The sequence below is a fragment of the Salmo trutta genome, chromosome 3 (genome assembly GCF_901001165.1).
Source record: "Salmo trutta chromosome 3, fSalTru1.1, whole genome shotgun sequence".
Lineage (NCBI taxonomy): Eukaryota > Metazoa > Chordata > Actinopteri > Salmoniformes > Salmonidae > Salmo > Salmo trutta.
Window position 1 is genome coordinate 8565364 of NC_042959.1, and position 15923 is coordinate 8581286.

A 15923-nucleotide genomic window follows, 5' to 3' on the forward strand; every position below is an offset into this window, starting at 1 on the left:
AGGCTAGGCGATACAGGTTAGCGCAATCTTGGAACCATCTAAAATCAAATATACTATTGTAAATATTCCCTTACATTTGATTATCTTCATCAGAAGGCACTTCCAGGTATCCCAGGTCCACAACAAATGTAGTTTTGTTCGAAAAAGTTAATAATTTATGTCCCAATAGCTCCTTCTTGTTAGCGCGTTCCGAAGGCTACTCATAATGTACGAGGCGCGCGGGACTTGTTGTCACGAATGTGCAAAAAATATATATTTACGTTCGTTCAAACATGTAAAACATTGTATAACATAAATCTTTAGGGCCTTTTTCAATCAGAGCTTCAATAATATTCAAGGCGGACGATTGCATTATCTTACTAAACGTTTCGGAAGGAGAGGGTACACACAAGCGCCCGTGTCATAGTAGTAATGGCCCTCCCCCTATGACCAACTTTCCAGGCCTCTCGTTCGGTCAGTTTCTACCGGAGAAGACTCAAACCACTTTGTAAAGACTGTTGACATCTAGTGTAAGCCTTAGGAAGTGCTAAATGAATCCTAACTCACGGTGTGTTTCATAGGCAAAGTGTTGAAGGTGATTCCACAAATCAGATTTCCACTTCCTGCATGGAATCTTCTCAGGTTTTGGCCTGCCATATGAGTTCTGTTATACTCACAGACACCATTCAAACAGTTTTAGAAACTTTAGAGTGTTTTCTATCCAAATCTACTAATTATATGCATATTCTAGTTACTGGGCAGGAGTAGTAACCAGATTAAATCGGGTACATTTTTTATCCGTCCTTGCAAATACTGCCCCCTAGGCCCAACAGGTTGTAATGCCTAATTTGACCTTAAACACCTTGAAATTTGACGCGATATGTGATTGTTCCACCTAGCTATCTGCACTAACTGTAAATCACTCTGGATAAGAGCGTCTGCTAAATTACTAAAATGTGAAATGTCAAATTTAAGTTTCATTCTATTCATTGTATATGACCATTACACACATGTTAAGTTTGTTTATATACAAGTCTGGCTTTGTATATAATCAAAGTGTTACTGTACTGTATATACAAAGTCAGGGACTGGGTTTCAATGGATTATCTATGAATCTGGCTAATTAAGATGTCTGTTACTGTGAAATTACCCAACATGCTGTTGTATAGGGAAATATTTACATTTTGTACAATACTGAGAGGGAAGAGAGAGATTGAGGGAGAGAGAGATTGAGGGAGAGAGAGATTGAGGGAGAGAAAGATTGAGGGAGAGATTGAGGGAGAGAGTGAGATTGAGGGAGAGAGTGAGATTGAGGGAGAGAGTGAGATTGAGGGAGAGAAAGATTGAGGGAGAGAAAGATTGAGGGCGAGAAAGATTGAGAGCGAGAAAGATTGAAGGAGAGGGAGAGATTGAGGGAGAGGGAGAGAGAAAGAACGAAGAGAACGGATGGGTTGTTTTGTATCTTTTCATCTCCATCTCTTCTCCTCCACCTGTGAAGCCCTGCTCGGAGTGTGGCGCTGGGCTGACATTGGCAGGGTGCATTGTAGGAACCCATCTGGTGGCAGACATGACAGGAGAGAACCTGCTAATTAGATCCTTCTGTAGAGGGGCGGGCTCACCAGCATTCCCCATCAGGGAGCGAGGAAGAGATGGAGGGAGGGAGGGAGGAGGAGTCTGAATGAGGGAGGGAGGGAGGGATAGAGTGATGCACTAGGTTTATAGGCCTAATGAACAGGTTGTGGAGGAAGTAGGAGGGGGGAAGAGATAAAGGGACGCACAGGGGTATAATGAAAGAGGTTGGGTAGGAAGGGAGGTGGGTAGGGGGAATAGATAGATGGACTCACAGGGGATATGATGTTCTAATCCCTCCCTTTATGTAGAGAGAATTGGAGAATCTGTGAAATGTTCAATTATAACTGTGGAACACCTGTATGGAATGTTACAATGTACCTTTATGACAATTTCCTGGTTAAATAGTTACATGGATGTCAGAGGGGCTGTGAATAGTGTCTACTGTTTCCATGCCCTTGTTGTTTAATGGTGGATATCTGGTATGTGTTGTGAAATGCCACACTACAGACTCATGTAAATACCTTCTCAACAGAGGAAGCTGGTGGGAGGAGCTATAGGAGGACGGGCTCATTGTAATGGCTGGAATGGAACACATGGAACAGTGTTGGATACCGTTCCATTTATTCCATTCCAGCCATTACAATGAGCCAGTCCTCCTATTGCTCCTTCCACCAGCCTCCACTGCTTCTCAACCACCGCTGTGTACCATAACAGTAGCTGTAATGTAATTGTTAATCTGCATAACAGAATGCTTTAGCCAGCTAGTCATATGTCAAACAAACACAACTGTGTAGCGATGCTGAAATGTGTAAAGAAGCCCAGCATCAGAACCCATGTAGAGTTGCGCCAGCCATTGTTGTTACAGCCATGTACACAGTTCTATCACCATCTTCTTGTACTGATCCTGTCTGATCCTATCCCACCTACTGTACATGCAGTGCCTTGGGGTGAAGTGGCTGGCTTGGGATTTGGAGAGGGGATGGTAGCCTACACCTCACCACCCAGTCATTTGGGGAACTCAGTAATTTGATGTTTGAGTGGGAATGTGGTCTAATGACTGCTGCTGATTTTGCTGTGTATAAACAGCTCTGTCCTGAGGGAGGGCCACGACTGACACTGCTCTCTGCTGGGGCTTTGATCCACTCATTATAGCTCTGAGTGTGTGTGTGTGTGTGTGTGTGTGTGTGTGTGTGTGTGTGTGTGTGTGTGTGTGTGTGTGTGTGTGTGTGTGTGTGTGTGTGTGTGTGTGTGTGTGTGTGTGTGTGTGTGTGTGCGTGCGTGTATGAGTGCATGTGTGTGTGCGTGTGCATGCATGCTTCTCTGCTCGACCCAGCTGTAAGCTTCAGCTAAGTCTAATTATATCCCATGTAAATGTATACATTGCCACAGCGAACCGTGAGTCAATTACTTCCAGGTTGGTGATTGTGAACCAGCTTCAGTTCAAGGTAAAGACACCTCACCCCAGACCATTAGTATGCTAGCAGGGAGTTGGAAGGGCAATTTCACCCTACATGCCTCTGGAACCAAACGCCTTCAGGATCTGAGAGAGAGAGAGAGAGAGAGAGAGGACTTCTTCACTGCCTGTTTATGGAATCCTACTGGGCCCTGTCATCACCTTTACCATGCCCACAGATAGGCTAGGGGGAATTTATCCCCTAACAGACATAGCCTCTACTCACCCCAAGGGACTTCATGTCAATCCTAAAGGTTCTGAGGGTGGGCCCCCAAGTGGTTCAGCGGTCTAAGGCACTGCATCTCAGCGCTAGTGGTGTCACTACAGACCCTGGTTCAGTAGTCTAAGGCACTGCATCTCAGCGCTAGAGGTGTCACTACAGACCCTGGTTCAGCGGTCTAAGGCACTGCATCTCAGTGCTAGTGGTGTCACTACAGACCCTGGTTCAGCGGTCTAAGGCACTGCATCTCAGTGCTAGTGGCGTCACTACAGACCCTGGTTCGATTCCAGGCTTTATCACAACAGGCCGTGATTGGGAGTCCCATAGGGTTTGGCTGGGGGGTCATTGTAGATAAGAATGTTCTTAACTTACCTGCCTAGTTAAATAAATACTGTAATAGCCACCTGCACCTTGTCCACTGCTTGGTGGAGCATGTATCCTCTTGGGACTGGTGGGTAGCAGTATACAGCTATTCAAAGCTGCTATCCTTGCACACAAGTGGCTTGAAAGACACATCCCAACCAATCAAATTCCATATAGCGAGTGGCATTGGCCATAGTGATGCATTTCTGCCTTGCCTGTGTGAGCCAACTAACTCTCTGCTTGGCATTCCAAATGAACTCCCTGCAGGATTACAAACAATAAATATGGAAATCCAAACATGATAGCTGAAGCTTTTGTCTTGCTGCCTTGTGACTATTGCAGTTTAGTCAAGTATCACTTCTGCATAAATAGACTGATCTGAGCACAGAAACAGTCAGATATGAGCTATTTCAAGAGGCAGCGGCATTTACTATAATAGACTGAATTGAGCTCAACGCATTTTTTCTGATAAGACAGTACATGGGCATCTGTGCAAGCAATTAGGCTCAAAAGGCAGAATAATATTATTTTATGAATGCAACATTTTAGAATATGAATCCATTGAGAATGTGTGACACGTGATGCCACACGAGCCCTGCCACTGCCAACCCCACGTGACTTGGCTCAGCATTTTCACCATGAGCGATAAACAAGGAGTCAAAAGCTCACTGTACAGTAGTGAGATCATTTCTTCTTTTCGGAAGACATTTAGCAAAAAGCCGCGTCCTCCTCTCCTTTTCATGTAGGATGCGGGTGCCCTTGGTTACCTAGTAACTCTCACATCTATTTGGCGTTCCCGAATGTGGAGCTGGGACCGCGCAGCGCGCTCTGATCGAGCTCGTGTGCGGTGGAAAGACCTCACGAAAAGGCAAGTAAAGAACGTCAAACGTGCAGCGCTGACCGAGAAGCCTAACGGAGGAGGAAACTGCAGAACAAATATGTGAACGGACTGAACATGCTGAAGGATCTTTATGTTGGGAAATGTAAATCTGAAACGAATCAAAGTATTACACTATAAGGATATCTGCAAGGACTATTTACAACTGCAAGTAAAGTGCACAGAAATATTGTATCCAGATTTTTCCTAAAGAAAATACCGGGATTGGTTGGGGGAATTTGCATCTCGCCAAACCAGGTGAGTCACAGGCAACACTTGATTAAGAGCTTAGAATATTTTTAGGGTGACATTTGGCTGATATTACTGTTAATGTAACTATAAAATGCGTCTCAGTAGCCTATTTGATTATGTGTCTGCTGTATTGTACTTTGCAGTGAGACACGGATGTGTTATATTCAGCCTGTGCTGAACCTGGACATCGTGTCCTGTCATACAAGTGTCTTTCAATGTGAGTGTCGCGGACAGAGAGAGAGACAGAGCTACGTGAAATTTGAGCTCAAAGTTAAAGGACAGTCTGGTCTCATGCCTTGTGAGAATGTATTCTAGTGCAGGGAACGAAATCAGATGGTTGAATACCGATGGTGTCCGTCCCTGTTTAGTGATGGTGAAATTGAGCACTTGTTACTTAATAAGCTATGCTCTGCGTGTCGCTGACCTGCCTGTCGCTGACCTGCCTGTCGCTGACCGACCTGCCTGTCGCTGACCTGCCTGTCGCTGACCGACCTGCCTGTCGCTGACCGACCTGCCTGTCGCTGACCGACCTGTCGCTGACCGACCTGTCGCTGACCTGCCTGTCGCTGACCGACCTGTCGCTGACCTGCCTGTCGCTGACCGACCTGTCGCTGACTGACCTGTCTGTGCGGTGCGTTACTGCGGAGCTGGACCATCGGCTGTGATTGTGAATTCTATGCGCTCGGTGTACTGAAGCTTCTGTGGCTACTGAAGGTTCACACAACAGAACATTTCCCAAATATAAGGCCATAAATGTGGGTGCCAGCGGAGAGAGGAATCTTTATTTTGGTATAGGCCTCCTGCAAGTACATCTCTCTGGTGAAATGGTGGGTGTACAGCCCTGCTGTACCCGCTTTCAGTTGCCCAATATGATGGTCCACAAGTTAACCAGATTTGTAGATTTTGGGGTGTTTTTGGACACTTGGTTCGATCAAGTTCAATTTATGCGTAAAATATGACCCTGTTTGTTTTGAGGACGTGTATCTATTCTAATCACAGGTAGGCATGTATTAGTCATGCTATATTTACGATAATAATCATGAACGTTACTATGACGTTTGTTACTAGCCGAAGCTACTGTCAATTACTAGTGTTTTATTGAGTTATTTATTGTTATTACGCAGTTAGTACATCGTTGTTACAGTATGCCGTTCTGCTACCTTCAAGTGTCAGGAAATGATGAGTCCACCTGTCTGCGTCTCTATATGCCCGCTAAAACGATGCGGCTTTGCCTGGAGGAGAGCAGAGCTCTGCTCATCTCACATCCATCAATTAACCCTCTGTGTTTGTTATAGGCTACTCAAATAATGCATATTCATGGTTTCTTTTTGGTGACTTGATGAAATATCGAAATTCAGAACGACTTCTTTCACTTTGAGAAAGCTATTTTATAACGGAGTTGTAGGGCTATAATTACAATCTCATAATAGAAGTAAATTGGCTTATTTTAGCATATAAACCATCTGGTTTCCCTGAATGTATTCTCTTTGCTTTTCTCCCACATTTCCCGTCGTTTGGCACGCTGAGTAAAATGGTCTCATTGTAGTCTTGCTGGGAGTGAAGGAAGAATTAACTTAGAGAGCTGAATTGCAATGGGTTAGAGAGGAAGAAAGGGGAGGGGGAGAGAGAAGAAAGGGGAGAGACAATGTCAGACAAGGAGTTGTCATGGTGATTCAGTGAATAAGCAATTGTTTCCCCCTAAAACCAAAGAATTTATACGAATTTCCCCTTCCATTTACCGCTCTCTCTTACTTTTTTAATAAGCCTATACCGCAAAGGAGCAATTAGCCACAGAAGCACAGAAGCATAGATGCTTTTGATGTTGGACGTCTTTGCATGTTTGAATTGTCATTCTGTCTCCCAATATAATTTCCTTTGCCTATGATCCTTTGCATGTATCTTTGACGTGAGAATGTACTGTACTGTGTCTATTTAGATTTGATGGTGTGTGTGTCAAGTATAGTGGACGGATTATGCATGCTACTGATGTTAATTTCCCCTCTGTCTCCTTCTCCATTTGTTATTCCTGTCCCGTAGCCTAAACCAGGCTTTTCCCAGTTCCCTGCTCTTTCAAATCCGATTCTCCTACTAATAGATTATGGGATGTTTTTGCTTTTCTCCCATACACCAGTCATGATGACAATGTTATTCATTTTATGAGGAAGGGCCCAAGTTATTAAGTAATACAGTTTGGATGACATCATTCATACAGTTATGCAGGAACTAATATGTTAGACACAGCAATATAAGGCCTTGTAGTTAAAGAGTTTTGGTGTAATCAAATACATGGGGTAATCAAATAATAGTCAAATATATTGTATTAAGTATTTTATTATGTCACACACATACACACACACGAGAGAGAGAGACTCCGAAGCAACCCAGGTATTTTAGACAGTTGTAGAAATTGCCCAAAGCAGGGCAGAGAACCTGATGTTTATAGTTGTTCTCACAGCATTATAGAGCTAGCTGTCAGGTTCCTGTTTAGGCCTCCTGGTGGAGCTAGCTGTCAGGTTCCTGTTTAGGCCTCCTGGTGGAGATAGCTGTCAGGTTCCTGTTTAGGCCTCCTGGTGGAGCTAGCTGTCAGGTTCCTGTTTAGGCCTCCTGGTGGAGCTAGCTGTCAGGTTCCTGTTTAGGCCTCCTGGTGGAGCTAGCTGTCAGGTTCCTGTTTAGGCCTCCTGGTGGAGCTAGCTGTCAGGTTCCTGTTTAGGCCTCCTGGTGGAGCTAGCTGTCAGGTTCCTGTTTAGGCCTCCTGGTGGAGCTAGCTGTCAGGTTCCTGTTTAGGCCTCCTGGTGGAGCTAGCTGTCAGGTTCCTGTTTAGGCCTCCTGGTGGAGCTAGCTGACAGGTTCCTGTTTAGGCCTCCTGGTGGAGCTAGCTGTCAGGTTCCTGTTTAGGCCTCCTGGTGGAGCTGCTGCCAGGTTCCTGTTTACGCCTCCTGGAGGAGCTAGCTGTCAGGCAGAAAAGGTAATTCAGGCTTTGGTCTGCCCTACCACAGATCCACCTGAGTAGGGCTCAGCCCAACCTGACATGATGGATTCTGGGTTGTCTCCTCCAAGCCTCCTGGTAAAGCTGCTGCCAGGTTCCTGTTTAGGCCTCCTGGTGAAGCTGCTGCCAGGTTCCTGTTTAGGCCTCCTGGTGAAGCTGCTGCCAGGTTCCTGTTTAGGCCTCCTGGTGAAGCTGCTGCCAGGTTCCTGTTTAGGCCTCCTGGTGGAGCTGCTGCCAGGTTCCTGTTTAGGCTTCCTGGTGAAGCTGCTGCCAGGTTCCTGTTTAGGCCTCCTGGTGGAGCTGCTGCCAGGTTCCTGTTTAGGCCTCCTGGTGAAGCTGCTGCCAGGTTCCTGTTTAGGCCTCCTGGTGAAGCTGCTGCCAGGTTCCTGTTTAGGCCTCCTGGTGAAGCTGCTGCCAGGTTCCTGTTTAGGCCTCCTGGTGGAGCTGCTGCCAGGTTCCTGTTTACGCCTCCTGGTGGAGCTGCTGCCAGGTTCCTGTTTAGGCCTCCTGGTGAAGCTGCTGCAGGGTTCCTGTTTAGGCCTCCTGGTGGAGCTGCTGCCAGGTTCCTGTTTAGGCCTCCTGGTGAAGCTGCTGCCAGGTTCCTGTTCAGAGGCTTTGGTCATGTCAAGAGAGGGAAAGACGTGGTAAAATGAACAGAATAGGCTTATGTATTGGTTGTGTGTGTGTGTGTGTGTGTGAGCTACATTCTCCCTGACAGGCTCTGGCTGACCTTGTCTAAAAATATCTCTTATATTGATGTAAAGTAAAGGCTCTCAGCACTCAGACCTCACACTCTACCCTCAAGACAAACCTGCCAGTGGTCCTGGCCAACACATGTTTTTCTCTGTTCGCATTGTTGGAGAGAAGGAGAGAACACCAACAAGAAGAGCAAAAAAAAAACACAGGTTTTTCTTTACAAATATGCAGATCGTAAAGAAATGAAATTCTGAGATGTCTCGTACCTTAGTATCAAACAGGTGCACTATCTTTAAGTCTCTTTTCAAATGTCACTTTTCTCATCCCACTGCCTGCCTGTCTGTTCACAGTCGGAGAGGAGAAGATAGGAGTAGATCATTTAGAGAGAGAAATCAATCTTTAACTTATTGTCAACAGGGCTGGGCGATATAGATCAAATATCATATCACAGTATTTTCAGAGTTTTTGATGGTGTGATAGTATTTTATGTTTTTGAATAACACAAAATGTTGATTTATGAGTAGTGTGTGATCCTAGGGGAGAAGTACATACATTATAAGTGATTTCCATGGGTCTTTCTCCATTCTGATTGTTTTATACTGTTCAATTCAACTTCAACCAGAAATTGATTTCTGCATTTTCGTACATTTCTGCATTTCCTGTGCTCATTTGAGATCATTTCCACACTGCCACATAGGGCTGTACTGTATTGGCCAAAAAATCTAGGCCTTATTTTTAACCAAATATTGCAATTGTGATTTGACCTGAGATCTAGATCAAAACACTTGGGTTGACTGTTAGAACCATGGAAAAATAATGATTATTCTAATTTTATAGTTAGAAAATAATAGTGGGCACTTTGAATACAGTGTTGTTTGACATGACAATGACTGAAGACGCCGGGGAGGAGTTATTGTGACAGGGTAGGGACCACAGTGTTGGTCAGTTTTTCCTAGGGGACCCTGCAATCTTTGGCTACATTAGCTACTTCCTTTTGCTAACATATTCATACTTCGCCTTATCCTCACTGTTTCACGAAACAACATGCTGGTTTAAGCCTTCACCATCACTGGTATCAGGCTGTATAGCTAGCTACGTTTGCACTGACTCAGTACATTTATTAGCGATTAGCATTAGCAGCTAACACGATTTAGCCACAACTTGCTAAGAAAAGACAAACTTGCTGATTGCAGATGTAAGAAACACAAACTAATAGTGTAATTATGGCATGCCTGTATATTTATATTAAGAAGCAAAGTGAAAACGGCATCGCAGTCATCAACATTGTTGCATTGACCGTGCAGTCTGAATGCAAGGGTCTCGTGGTTGATGAACAACTCATGCGCTCCTTGAGTGACGACGGCAGGTCTAGGTCTGTGTGGAAAGAGGCATGGCAGAGAGAGAGAGAGAGAGAGAGAGAGAGATTAATAAAGTAATGGAGTAAATTATAAAAATGGACATTACACACCGGCATATCACATTTAACAAATCAATAATTCAAATACTGTTATAGAAGGTAAAGTAAAAACGGTCCATGCGTCAAAGCCGGTATATAGTCAAATATGGTATTCCACCCACACACACACACCCACACACACACCCACACACACACCCACCCCTGAGAGCTAGCTGATGAGACAAGAAGAAGCCAAATCTGTTAAAGCTAAGTTAAATTGGTGTATATGAAGAGGTGCCTGGGGATCTGTTCTTTAATCCTCCTATCCAATACTATGAATAAACCCTGAATAAGGAATAGTTCTACCCTGGTGCTACTAATTTCCTCTAGAAGAATACAAGAGTACATTTACACTCATTGTCAAACCTTATAAATGATGCAATATTAGCTTTCTAAGTATGATGCTATCTATATACTCAGGACATATACACACATGGCTGAGTTTCTAATCGAATACCACTATAGCTCTTTACTATACATTACTGATCATTATGAATACGACTATAGCTCTTTACTATACATTACTGATCATTATGAATACGACTATAGCTCTTTACTATACATTACTGATCATTATGAATACGACTATAGCTCTTTACTATACATTACTGATCATTATGAATACGACTATAGCTCTTTACTATACATTACTGATCATTATGAATACGACTATAGCTCTTTACTATACATTACTGATCATTATGAACTAACTATGAGATTCTATATTCATGCTCCATATCACTACAGTTTTAAATGGAAGATTATTTTATTATTTTCAACGTCAATAAAGAGATCAAACATATTTCCAAGCTATATTGAACCGTTCCCACATTTATGGCCTTGCCTCTAGGCTCATATATAATATAGTGTGATTTGCGTTAAGTCTGTTAGCATGGTAAAGTGATAATATTATTGTTCATTTCATATTGACCAACATTAAGGAACATCTTGACTGGTAGGATTGCAAGTCGAGCACCATTAGCTAATGAAAAAGATTGTCTCTAACATCTGTTTACCAGAAGACTGTGTACTGAGGAAGGGTTGGGTGAGTCTGAATCAAGGATAGCACATCAAATTCAGAGGCAGGCCCAGGCAGTGAGGAGCTATTTCAGATTGTTTTCCATTTTAAAAAGTGGAGAGATCTGTTAAAATATGCATCATGTGCAGAGAGAGAGAGCGAGACAGACAGACAGACAGACAGACAGACAGACAGACAGACAGACAGACAGACAGACAGACAGACAGACAGACAGACAGAGAAAGAGAGAGAGGGAGAGAGAGAGGGAGAGCAGGAAAGAAAGAGAGAGAGAAAGAGAGAGAGAGATAGAAAGAGAGAGAGTGAGAGAAAGAGAGAGAAAGAGAGAGAGGGAAAGAGAGAGGGAGAGCAGGAAAGAAAGAGAGAGAGAAAGAGAGAGAGAGGGGAACAGAGAAAAAGATAGAGAGAGAAAAACAGAGAGCCAGAGAGGGAGGATAGTGGAGGAGAACACCAGTGTATACATTATATTTCTCTAGTCCAGCTTTAGTGAGGCAGAACACTGAATCCTTCATTACATTAATAAGGAGAGATCACTGACACACTGATCACTGACACACTGATCACTGACACACACGGAGAGACCAGATCCTTCGGAGTGAAAACGTTGAGTCTTTTAACTAGCGTACACTCTGTAATGTGAGTGCATCAAATCAACATTGTGTAATGGGAATTATGAGTACAAAACATGTATTTGAATTGGTGTGATGTGTCAGTTAGTTATTGTAACTAGTGTACACTCTTAGATGTGGTATGTGTCTAATACATTCAAGTATAGACATCAAAGTGTTGTATAAAGAGGGCTGCACATGTAGTAACTCTGTATCCAACCAGCCAGGTATACCTATCATAACCTCACATCTAAAAGAGGATTCATTATATATAATATCTGGTAACTCTGTATCCAACCAGCCAGGTAGACCTATCATAACCTCACATCTAAAAGAGGATTCATTATATATAATATCTGGTAACTCTGTATCCAACCAGCCAGGTAGACCTATCATAACCTCACATCTAAAAGAGGATTCATTATATATAATATCTGGTAACTCTGTATCCAACCAGCCAGGTATACCTATCATAACCTCACATCTAAAAGAGGATTCATTAAATATAATATCTGGTAACTCTGTATCCAACCAGCCAGGTAGACCTATCATAACCTCACATCTAAAAGAGGATTCATTAAATATAATATCTGGTAACTCTGCATCCAACCAGCCAGGTAGACCTATCATAACCTCACATCTAAAAGAGGGTTCATTATATATAATATCTGGTAACTCTGTATCCAACCAGCCAGGTATACCTATCATAACCTCACATCTAAAAGAGGATTCATTATATATAATATCTGGTAACTCTGTATCCAACCAGCCAGGTAGACCTATCATAACCTCACATCTAAAAGAGGGTTCATTATATATAAGGGGAATTCCAGGGCACACAGTGATGAGGATAAAGGTATGTAGTCAGTTAAAGTATAATTTCAGGTCTACATTAGCATAGATATGGCCTTCAGTCAGGCAGGCAGCCAGTCAGTCAGCCACCCAGTCAGCCTGTCAGTCAGCCAGTCAGTCAGTTTTTCAGCCAGTCAGACAGCCAGTCAGTCAGTCAGTTGGCCACCCAGCCAGCCTGCCAGCCAGTCAGTCATTCAGTCATTCAGCCACCCAGTCAGCCAGTCAGTCAGCCAGTCAGTCAGCCAGTCAGTAATTCAGTCAGTCAGTCACCCACCCAGTCAGCCAGTCAGTCACCCAGTCATTCAGCCACCCAGTCAGCCAGTCAGCCTTGTCAGTAATTCAGCCACCCAGTCAGTCAGTCAGCCAGTCAGTCAGCCAGTTACCCAGTCAGCCAGCCAGTCAGTCAGTCAGAAACCCAGTCAGTCAGCCAGCCAGTCAGTCAGTCAGTCAGCAAGCCAGTCTGTCAGTCAGTCAGCCAGCCAGTCAGTCAGCCAGCAATGCCAGCCTGTCAGCCAGTTAGTCAGCCATAGTGACCCTGTACCACCACCCTACTATCACCCTGATCCCTAGGACCAAGCTGCTCTTAAGGAGCTTAGTGGAATGCTGCTGTCCAAGTGGCATCCTATTTCCTACATAGTGCGCTACTATTGACCAGAGCCCTATGGGAACCCTATGGGCCCTGGTCAAAAGTAGTGCACTATGTAAGGAATAGGATGCCATTTGGAAGGCAGACAAAGCCTGCCATCGTTGAAGACATGACATGGAGCCTCCTGCTAAATGGGATGTGTTTGAGTGTCCTCCTTCTCTCCTCCCTCCTTCCTTCCCTCCATCCTTCCTTCCATCAACCTATAAATGGATCACTCACTCACTATCTATGGTCCATGGCTTAATACCATTCAATATATTCATTATTCTGGTTTATTAATTCATTCTGCTTTATTAATTCATTATTCTGGCTAATGAATTGTGGGTTTAGAAAAGACAATGTGGATGAGCTAAGTTGTATATGAAACGGTACCATTGTTATAATGACCATGAGGAGCTTTCCCTTGTACTAATAATTGCCCTATTGTGTGACTGTGCAAACATGTATTTGTATTTGTGTGGATTCTATACTTTGACAGGTTGTTTGAACCCACTCATAGTCTACATTGTGTTGTGTATCTGTGGTGCCTCTCATAGCCTACATTGTGTTGTGTATCTGTGGTGCCTCTCATAGTCTACATTGTGTGTCTGTGGTGCCTCTCATAGTCTACATTGTGTTGTGTATCTGTGGTGCCTCTCATAGTCTACATTGTGTTGTGTATCTGTGGTGCCTCTCATAGTCTACATTGTGTTGTGTATCTGTGGTGCCTCTCATAGTCTACATTGTGTTGTGTATCTGTGGTGCCTCTCATAGTCTACATTCTGTTGTGTATGTGATAGTATTAGAAGCAGGTAGAACTCTTCTCAGAGTCTATAAGATCAGCTAATGTTACTCGGAGTACAGGCATTAGAGAAACAATTCAAATCAGACTTTTGTAGCTGCACTTGTCTTTTTTTCAACGTATTCAAATGTTTCCCTTCTAGATGTCATGTTTTTTTGTATCATTATAATTTGTTTTTCATTCTGGTGTCCGGCTAACCTTACAGCTTTACATGCCTAGCGAAAGACAATGTTCAGATATTAACATAAAGGCACGAGCAACAGAGGCTTGTCAGGCTGCATCCTACAGTGAGGGAAAAAAGTATTTGATCCCCTGCTGATTTTGTACATTTGCCCACTGACAAAGAAATTATCAGTCTATAATTTTAATGGTAGGTTTATTTGTACAGTGAGAAACAGAATAACAACAAAAAAATCCAGAAAAACGCATGTCAACAATTGTATAAATTGATTTGCATTTTAATGAGGGAAATAAGTATTTGACCCCTCTGCAAAACATGACTTAGTACTTGGTGGCAAAACCCTTGTTGGCAATCACAGAGGTCAGACGTTCCTTGTAGTTGGCCACCAGGTTTGCACACATCTCAGGAGGGATTTTGTCCCACTCCTCTTTGCAGATCTTCTCCAAGTCATTAAGGTTTCGAGGCTGACGTTTGGCAACTCGAACCTTCAGCTCCCTCCACAGATTTTCTATGGGATTAAGGTCTGGAGACTGGCTAGGCCACTCCAGGACCTTAATGTGCGTCTTCTTGAGCCACTCCTTTGTTGCCTTGGCCGTGTGTTTTGGGTCATTGTCATGCGGGAATACCCATCCACGACCCATTTTCAATGCCCTGGCTGAGGGAAGGAGGTTCTCACCCAAGATTTGACGGTACATGGCCCTGTCCATTGCCCCTTTGATGCGGTGAAGGTGTCCTGTCCCCTTAGCAGAAAAACACCCCCAAAGCATAATGTTTCCACCTCCATGTTTGACGGTGGGGATGGTGTTCTTGGGGTCATAGGCAGCATTCCTCCTCCTCCAAACACGCTGAGTTGAGTTGATGCCAAAGAGCTCCATTTTGGTCTCATCTGACCACAACACTTTCACCAGTTGTCCTCTGAATCATTCAGATGTTCATTGGCAAACTTCAGACGGGCATGTGTATGTGCTTTCTTGAGCAGGGGGACCTTGCGGGCGCTGCAGAAATTCAGTCCTTCACGGCGTAGTGTGTTACCAATTGTTTTCTTGGTGACTATAGTCCCAGTTGCCTTGAGATCATTGAGAAGATCCTCCCGTGTAGTTCTGGGCTGATTCCTCACCGTTGTCATGATCATTGCAACTCCACGAGGTGAGATCTTGCATGGAGCCCCAGGCCGAGGGAGATTGACAGTTCTTTTGTGTTTCTTCCATTTGCGAATAATCGCTGTTGTCACCTTCTCACTAAGCTGCTTGGCGATGGTCTTGTAGCCCATTCCAGCCTTGTGTAGGTCTACAATCTTGTCCCTGACATCCTTGGAGAGCTCTTTGGTCTTGGCCAATGTGGAGAGTTTGGAATCTGATTGATTGATTGCTTCTGTGGACAGGTGTCTTTTTTACAGGTAACAAGCTGAGATTAGGAGCACTCCCTTTAAGAGTGTGCTCCTAATCTCAGCTCGTTACCTGTATAAAAGACACCTGGGAGCCAGAAATCTTTCTGATTGAGAGGGGGTCAAATACTTATTTCCCTCATTAAAATGCAAATCAATTTATAACATTTTTGACATGCGTTTTTCTGGATATATTTGTTGTTATTCTGTCTCTCACTGTTCAAATAAACCTACCATTAAAGTTATAGACTGATCATTTCTTTGTCAGTGGGCAAACATACAAAATCAGCAGGGGATCAAATACTTTTTTCCCTCACTGTAGATGGCACCCTATTCCCGGTATTGTGCACTACTCCCTATGAGGCTCTGGTCAATAGTAGTGTACTACTTCCCTATGAGTCTCTGGTCAATAGTAGTGTACTACTCCCTATGGGGCTCTGGTCAATAATAGTGTACTACTCCCTATGGGGCTCTGGTCAATAATAGTGTACTACTTCCCTATGGGGCTCTGGTCAATAGTAGTGCACTACTTCCCTATGGGGCTCTGGTCAATAGTAGTGCACTACTTCCCTATGGGGCTC

The 15923-nt window shown here is 43.8% G+C and overlaps 1 long non-coding RNA gene across 1 annotated transcript in view; it reads left to right on the top strand.

Moving 5' to 3' along the window:
• Positions 1-4230: 4230 nt before the first annotated feature.
• The window catches only part of LOC115167583 (uncharacterized), an 84749-nt gene continuing 73056 nt past the window's right edge, over positions 4231-15923 (top strand). Inside the window, exon 1 of the long non-coding RNA XR_003870512.1 lies at positions 4231-4722. This is a non-coding gene — a long non-coding RNA (uncharacterized LOC115167583). The remainder of the gene's footprint in view (positions 4723-15923) is intronic.